Source organism: Gopherus evgoodei, chromosome 1 (assembly GCF_007399415.2).
Source record: "Gopherus evgoodei ecotype Sinaloan lineage chromosome 1, rGopEvg1_v1.p, whole genome shotgun sequence".
In the NCBI taxonomy this organism is placed as follows: domain Eukaryota; kingdom Metazoa; phylum Chordata; order Testudines; family Testudinidae; genus Gopherus; species Gopherus evgoodei.
This window is the reverse complement of record NC_044322.1, coordinates 136,446,042-136,453,987: the sequence shown is the minus strand read 5'-3', so window position 1 is coordinate 136,453,987 and position 7,946 is coordinate 136,446,042.

Genomic DNA, 7,946 nt, shown 5'->3' with positions numbered 1-7,946 from the left:
CAGGTGTAGTAGGTGTTCGGGCCAGGAGTCTGAAAAAATGGCCACATCATCGAGGTAGGCAACTGCAAATTCTCCCAGTCCAGCTAGTAGACCATCTACCAGCCTCTGGAAGGTGGCGGGTGCATTTCGAAGGCCGAAAGGAAGGACATTGAAGTCATACACCCCCGCATGGGTGACGAATGCTGACCTCTCCTTGGCAGGTTCATCTAGCGGTACTTGCCAGTACCCTTTGGTTAAGTCTATGGTAGAGATGAACTGGGCACGTCCCAACTTTTCCAATAGCTCATCAGTGCGTGGCATTGGATAGTTGTCCGGACGAGTTACCGCATTTAACTTACGGTAGTCCACGCAAAAGCGTATTTCCCCATCTGGTTTGGGTACCAGAACCACTGGAGATGCCCATGCACTGGTAGATGGGCGGATTATACCCATCTGTAGCATGTTCTGGATCTCCCGTTTTATAGCAGCTTGGGCATGAGGAGACACCCGGTAGGGTGGGGTTCTGATTGGGTGAGCATTACCTGTATCAATGGAGTGGTATGCCCGTTCAGTCCGTCCTGGGGTGGCTGAGAACAATGGGGCGAAGCTAGTGCACAGCTCCTTGATTTGTTGCCGCTGCAGACGTTCCAGGGTGGTTGAGAGGTTCACCTCTTCCACGCCACCGTCTTTTTTCCCGTCGTAGTAGACACCGTCAGGCCACTCAGCATCATCTCCCTGGACTGTAAACTGACAAACCTGTAAGTCTCTGGAATAGAAAGGCTTGAGAGAATTAACATGGTACACTTTAGGCTTTAGTGAGGAATTGGGAAATGCTATGAGGTAGTTCACAGCTCCCAGGCGCTCTTGGACCGTGAATGGCCCTTCCCATGATGCTTCCATCTTATGGGCCTGTTGCGCCTTCAAGACCATAACCTGGTCTCCTACCTTGAAGGAACGTTCTCTGGCATGTCTGTCATACCAGGCCTTTTGCTCTTCTTGAGCATCCTTTAGGTTCTCTCTAGCAAGGGCTAAAGAGTGTCGGAGGGTGCTTTGTAGGTTGCTTACAAAGTCCAGAATGTTAGTTCCTGGAGAAGGCGTAAACCCCTCCCATTGCTGCTTCACCAACTGTAATGGCCCCTTAACCTCGTGACCATACACAAGTTCAAATGGTGAAAACCCTAAACTGGGATGTGGTACAGCCCTGTAGGCAAACAGCAACTGCTGCAACACTAGGTCCCAATTATTGGAGAATTCGTTGATGAATTTTCGTATCATGGCCCCCAAAGTTCCATTGAACCTTTCTACCAGGCCATTGGTTTGATGGTGGTATGGGGTGGCAACCAAGTGGTTCACCCCATGAGTTTCCCACAGTTTTTCCATGGTCCCTGCCAGGAAATTAGACCCTGAATCTGTAAGGATGTCAGAGGGCCAACCTACCCTGGCAAAGATGTCTGTTAGGGCCAGGCACACAGTGTTAGCCCTGGTGTTGCCTAGAGCTACTGCTTCTGGCCATCAGGTAGCAAAGTCCACTAAAGTCAGTACATACTGCTTTCCTCTGGGCGTCTTTTTTGGGAAAGGGCCCAGAATATCCACAGCTACTCGCTGAAATGGGACCTCAATTATGGGGAGTGGCTGGAGAGGGGCCTTGACCTGGTCTTGAGGCTTTCCCACTCTTTGGCATACCTCACAAGATCGGACATACTTGGCAACGTCCTTGCCCATCCCCTCCCAGTGGAAGGACTTCCCCAACCGGTCCTTGGTTCTGTTCACCCCAGCATGGCCACTGGAATGATCATGGGCTAAGCTTAAGAGCTTCTCCCGGTACTTAGTTGGAACCACCAACTGTTTTTGCGGCTGCCATTCTTCCCGGTGTCCACCAGAAAGAATTTCCTTGTATAAAAGTCTTTGGTCTATAACAAACCGGGATCGATTAGAAGAGCCGAGAGGCGGTGGGGTGCTCCGTGCCGCCGCCCAAGCTTTCTGAAGGCTGTCATCTGCTTCCTGCTCAGCCTGGAACTGTTCCCTTGAGGCTGGGGTCACCAGTTCTTCCTCAGACTGTGGACTTGGGCTTGGTCCCTCTGGAAGCGATGTAGGTGATGGGGTTGTTTCCGTTGCTGGTGAACCGCTCTCCGCTGGTGCACCTGAGGGTATTTCAGGCTCTGGCTGAGCCTTTTGGGTATGGCTGTCTTTTGCTTCTGCCAGTTTTGGCTTGCTGGCGCCCTCTGGCGTTGAGTTTGAAGATGTGGTTGCACTTGCTGGTGCTGGTTGCTGTTCCAGTTCCGGGCCTGGGACTGGAGATGCTGTGGCTGTTTCAGTGGTAGGCATGGAATCCGGGTCCACTGCCTCTGTCTGGGTCTCTGGTAACACAGACAGGGCTTCTGTGGACGGCTCAAGAACAGGAATGGGTCTGGAAGCTTGCCTGGTTTGGCTACGGGTAACCATTCCCACTCTCTTGGCCCGCCTCACCTGGTTGGCCAAGTCTTCCCCTAGTAGCATGGGGATAGGATAATTGTCATAGACTGCAAAAGTCCACATTCCTGACCAGCCTTTGTACTGGACAGGCAGTTCAGCTGTAGGCAAGTCTACAGCTTGTGACATGAAGGGGTAAATTGTAACTTTGGCCTTTGGGTTGATGAATTTGGGGTCAACGAAGGATTGGTGGATAGCTGACACTTGTGCCCCCGTGTCTCTCCACGCAGTAACCTTCTTTCCGCCCACTCTCAAATTTTCCCTTCGCTCTAAGGGTATTTGAGAGGCATTTGGGCCTGGGGATCTTTGGGGGGATGGTGGTGTAATGAATTGCACTCGCATGGTGTTCTTGGGACAGTTGGCCTTGATATGTCCCAGTTCATTACACTTAAAGCATCTTCCATCTGATGGGTCACTGGGCCGAGGTGAGTTACTGGAGACTGGTGAGGTTGAAGGGTAGGGTATCTGTGGCTTTACTTGGGTGGTATGTGGGGTCTTTGGCTGTCCTCGGTTGTAGGGTTTATGGTCTGTGTGCCCCCTGTGGTAATCATTCCCCTTGACAGTAGCTTTCTTGCTTTCTGCCAGTTCCATCCATTTGGCTCCAATCTCCCCCGCCTCAGCGATATTTTTGGGATTTCTATCTTGTATGTACCGTGTGATGTCTTCAGGAACACCGTCCAAGAACTGCTCCATTTGTATGAGGAGGTTCAGTTCTTCCAAGGTTTGAATGTTGTTTCCTGTTAACCAGGCCTCATAGTTTTTTGCAATGTAGTAGGCGTGTTTGGGAAATGACATCTCTGGTTTCCACTTTTGGGTTCTGAAGCGCCGACGGGCATGATCTGGGGTTATCCCCATCCTGTATCTGGCATTGGTTTGAAAAAGTTTATAGTCATTCATTTGCGGCTTGGGCATTTCAGCTGCCACCTCTGCTAAAGGTCCACTGAGGTGTGGCCTTAATTCCACCATGTACTGGTCTTCGGGGATGCTGTACCCAAGACAGGCTCTTTCAAAATTTTCCAAGAAGGCCTCGGTGTCATCACCTGCCTTGTAGGTGGGAAATTTCCTGTGCTGTGGAGCAATAATTGGCGCCGGGTTGTTAGGGGTGGCTGGCACATGCAGCCCAGCTTTTGCCAACTCCAGTTCATGTTTTCTCTGTTTTTCCTTCTCTTCATTTTCTTTTTCCATTTGTTTTTGTTGTTTTTCCATTTCTTTTTGGTGTTTTTCCATGTCTCGGCGGTGGGCCGCCTCATCTTCTGCTTGTTTCCTTCGGTAGGCCACCTCTTCTTCTTCTAGTTTTCTTTTGTGTGCTGCCTCTTGGGCTGCCTGTTCTCTTTGGAAGGCTGCCAGTTTGATGCTTTCTTCCTTTTCTTTTATCTCCATCTCTTTTTGTTTTATTTCCAGTTGTCGCCTGTGTTCAGCTTCTTTTAATTGGTCTTCGGCCTCCATTTTTGTCCTGGTAGACATGGTTCCTGTTTTCTTGTGTTGGGGTGCCCTCCGGTGTTTCTCTTTTGAACTGCAGGCTCTGTTGCCTCCTGAAGTCTCCCTAGCAACAGTGCTTTTTTCCCTTTCTCTCTCTAGCTAATGTTCAATGAAGGGAAACCAGAAAAACCACTTTATTTGCATGCATATAAGTGCTGGTACTTGCCTCCTAATGGGAGGGCTATTGCATGACAAAAGACTCTTAACAGTTTGGTAATGGCTTCTCGCTTATCATGCAAACCACAAACTGCTAGAGAGAGCAGAGAAAAAAAAAATTCTCTCTGGTTCCCTTTTAAAACCAAACTGTTTCTCTCTGCTAAAAAGCCCTTAGCAGAGAAAAGAAAAATATAATATTCCTACTGGCTTCTGGATTCTGTCTATATCCCGCCTACTGCCACCATGTTATAACCTTATTCCCAGATCTGGACCTTAGCGTCCAAAATATGGGGGTTAGCATGAAAACCTCCAAGCTTAGTCACCAGCTTGGACCTGGTACCTGCTGCCACCACCCAAAAATTTAGAGTGTTTTGGGGCACTCTGGTCCCCTTGAAAAACCTTCCCTGGGGACCCCAAGACCCAAATCCCTTGAGTCTCACAACAAAGGGAAATAATCCTGTTTCCCTTCCCCCCTTCAGATGCTCCTGGAGAGATACCCAGACACAAGCTCTGTGAAACTACACAGAGTGATTCCCCCTCTTCGTTCCCAATCCTGGAAACAAAAAGTACTTTTCTATTCCCCCCAGAGGGAATGCAAAATCAGGCTAGCCAATTCAACACACACAGACCTCCCCTGATTTCTTCCTCCCACCAATTCCCTGGTGAGTACAGACTCAATTTCCCTGAAGTAAAGAAAAACTCCAACAGGTCTTAAAAGAAAGCTTTATATAAAAAGAAAGAAAAAATACAAATGTTCTCTCTGTATTAAGATGATACAACACAGGGTCAATTGCTTAAAAGAATATTGAATAAACAGCCTTATTCAAAAAGAATACAAATCAAAGCACTCCAGCACTTATATTCATGCAAATACCAAAGAAAAGAAACCATAGAACTTACTATCTGATCTCTTTGTCCTTACACTTAGAAACAGAAGACTAGAAAATAGAACTACTTCTCCACAGCTCAGAGGAAGCAGGCAGACAGACAAAAGACTCAGACACACAATTCCCTCCACCCAAAGTTGAAAAAATCCGGTTTCCTGATTGGTTCTCTGGTCAGGTGTTTCAGGTGAAAGAGACATTAACCCTTAGCTATCTGTTTATGACAGTAGTTCCATGCCGCCAGCAGGGAGAGCGGTTTGCACTAGCTACCATGAGTGCGGCACTACAGCTTTTCATTTGGATGGGCTCCACAGTAGCAGAGAGCTGCTTGAATAGAAAAGCTTTCCAAAAAGTTCTCTGGTACATACTGATGGAGTGCAGAGAGTACTAGGAACATCAGTTCTGTTCTTTCTTCAGATAGTAATTTCCTTTAAAGCTTCCTCCCCCTTTGTTACAGCTTTATGTTTTCACATTTTGTTATTAAAAGGAGGGGGAGGGAGAGAGAGAGAGAGAGAGAGAGAGAGAGAGAGAGAGAGAGAGAGACAGAGGAGTCATTATTCAGGAAAGGAAAAGAGGAATCCTCATTGAGCAGCAACAGAGAATGCCCCATCCCCATGAGTGACAGCCAGGGTGGGGGGCAGGGGAAAGAGGCTTAAGAACTGATATCACAGTCCTAGCATCATAGTCATTCTGCTGAGTGTAAATCAAGAGATTTATATTTTGTTTTATTTTTTAATTTCACCAGAGTGTATGTTTATAGAAAAAGAAACATATGAGTGTTACGTATCAGAGGGGTAGCTGTGTTAGTCTGGATCTGTAAAAAGCAACAAAGAGTCCAGTGGCACCTTTGAAGACTAACAGATGTATTGGAGCGTAAGCTTTTGGGGGTGAATACCCACTTGGTCAGACGCATATAATGGAAATTTCCAGAGGCAAGTATAAATATGCAGGCAAGAATCAGTCTGGAGATAACGAGGTTAGTTCAATCAGGGAGGATGAGGCCCTCTTCTAGCAGTTGAGATGTGAACACCAAGGGAGGAGAAACTGCTTTTCTAGTTGGCTAGCCATTCACAGTCTTTGTTTAATCCTGAGCCGATTGTGTCAAATTTGCAAATGAACTGAAGCTCAGCAGTTTCTCTTTGAAGTCTGGTCCTGAAGTTTTTTTGCTGTAAGATGGCTACCTTTACATCTGCTATTGTGTGGCCTGGGGGGGTTAAAGTGTTCTCCTACATATTTTTGTATATTGCCATTCCTATGAGTGTTGTGAGGCTCACCATCTCAGTCCACCCCCTCACAGCAAGACCTGGCATTGCAGCACTTTTACCTCAGTTTTGCTACAAGAATCTTTGAACCACTCCCACCCTAAAGATGACTTGGCCCTCCAACCAAGCCAGAATTCCCTGGAGAAAGAGAGGCAGGCTGGCTTACCTGTTGAGGATTCTAGCAGTCTTGCCCAGGAAACTCTTCTTCCTCCTTTTAAGTTCCATACCCTGCACCAGTGGAATTGAGTAGACTAGAGGTTCTCAAACTGGGGGTCAGGACCCTTCAGGGGATCACAAGGTTATTATATGAGGGGTCATGAGCTGTCAGCCCCCACCCCAAACCCCACTTTGCCTCCAGCATTTATAATGGTGTTAAATATATAAACAAGTGTTTTTAATTTATAAGGGAGGGGGTTGCACTCAGAGGCTTGCTGTGTGAAAGGGGTCACCAGTACAGTAGTTTGAGAACTACTGGAGTAGACTAACTCAACAGGGGCTGACTGGCCCAAGGCCTTCTAGCCCTTAAAGGAGCAAGCCACTCTGTTACACAGAGCCTTTTTACTTAAAATGAGAGCGGCCCAAACAAAGTGAGGGTTGGCAGAGAGCATAAAGGAGTGTGGACATTCAGCACTGAGTAGAAAAGCCTGCTCTATTATTTGTTAATAGAGTAAATTAGTGTCTCTGAAATAAAAAAAACACACACAAAACTTTAGCTTCTAACTAAGAAAGAAAACACAGATCAACGTAGTATCTAGTCACAGAGTAAAAACCTAGTATAACTATGAAGGCAGAAGAGTACCAAGAGATTAGTCAAGATGGGACCGCTTACCTTGTGGCCAAATGGCAATGCTACATTTGTGCAAAAATATGTGTAAACAAAACACTTTTAAGTTTTAATATTCTCCAAAAGACAGCTTCTCACTTTCAGACGATGACCTCTGTTACTGCATTTGTCTGCTAACAGACACTTGAATTCAGTGGAACTATTCACAAGTTTTAAAGCATTTGTGTGTTTGTAGAATCAGGGCCCAGAACTCTAGAATTTTATCCAAAATTCTCTATGAAGGCAGACCCAAACAGTCCCAACTTTGGGAGATCAAAAAACAGAGCAAAGCTAGAACGATGTTGAGCACTCTGAAAATCACACCCAGAATATTTTTTAAAGTAATTTCTTGTTTATAATTGCAATATTCAAGAATAGTATTATTCTGAAAATAAAATAAAATAATAAATAATACAACAATAATAATAATAATAGCACCTAGGAGCCCTAGTCATGGAACAGGACTAGGCTGTATTAGCCACTGTACAAGTATTAGACAAATGATGTTTTTTCCCCTTCATCATTGCATTTCTAGTGTATGATCTGTTGCATTTTTAGCAAGTGGCTATTATTCCTGTAATGTTTGCAGTTAAAGTACAAATATCACTACAGAAATCAAAATTCTCTTCTTTAAAGTATCCATTGCTTCACTTTGTGGGTAATGAAATCAGCTCCTTAAGTCAACATTTCAGATCCAAAGCTTCCTGGTGGTAATAAAACAACAATTATGGGATCATGTGTCCCTCCCACACACCTGTTCCACTATTACCTGAATAGATATTCATTTTATTTTGGAGATCAACCATATTTCTTACCACTTTCTGTTATCACAATTTATATTGAAAAGAAACCCTTCTTATTCTCGCTAGCATCTGCGCTACCTTTCATGTAAAA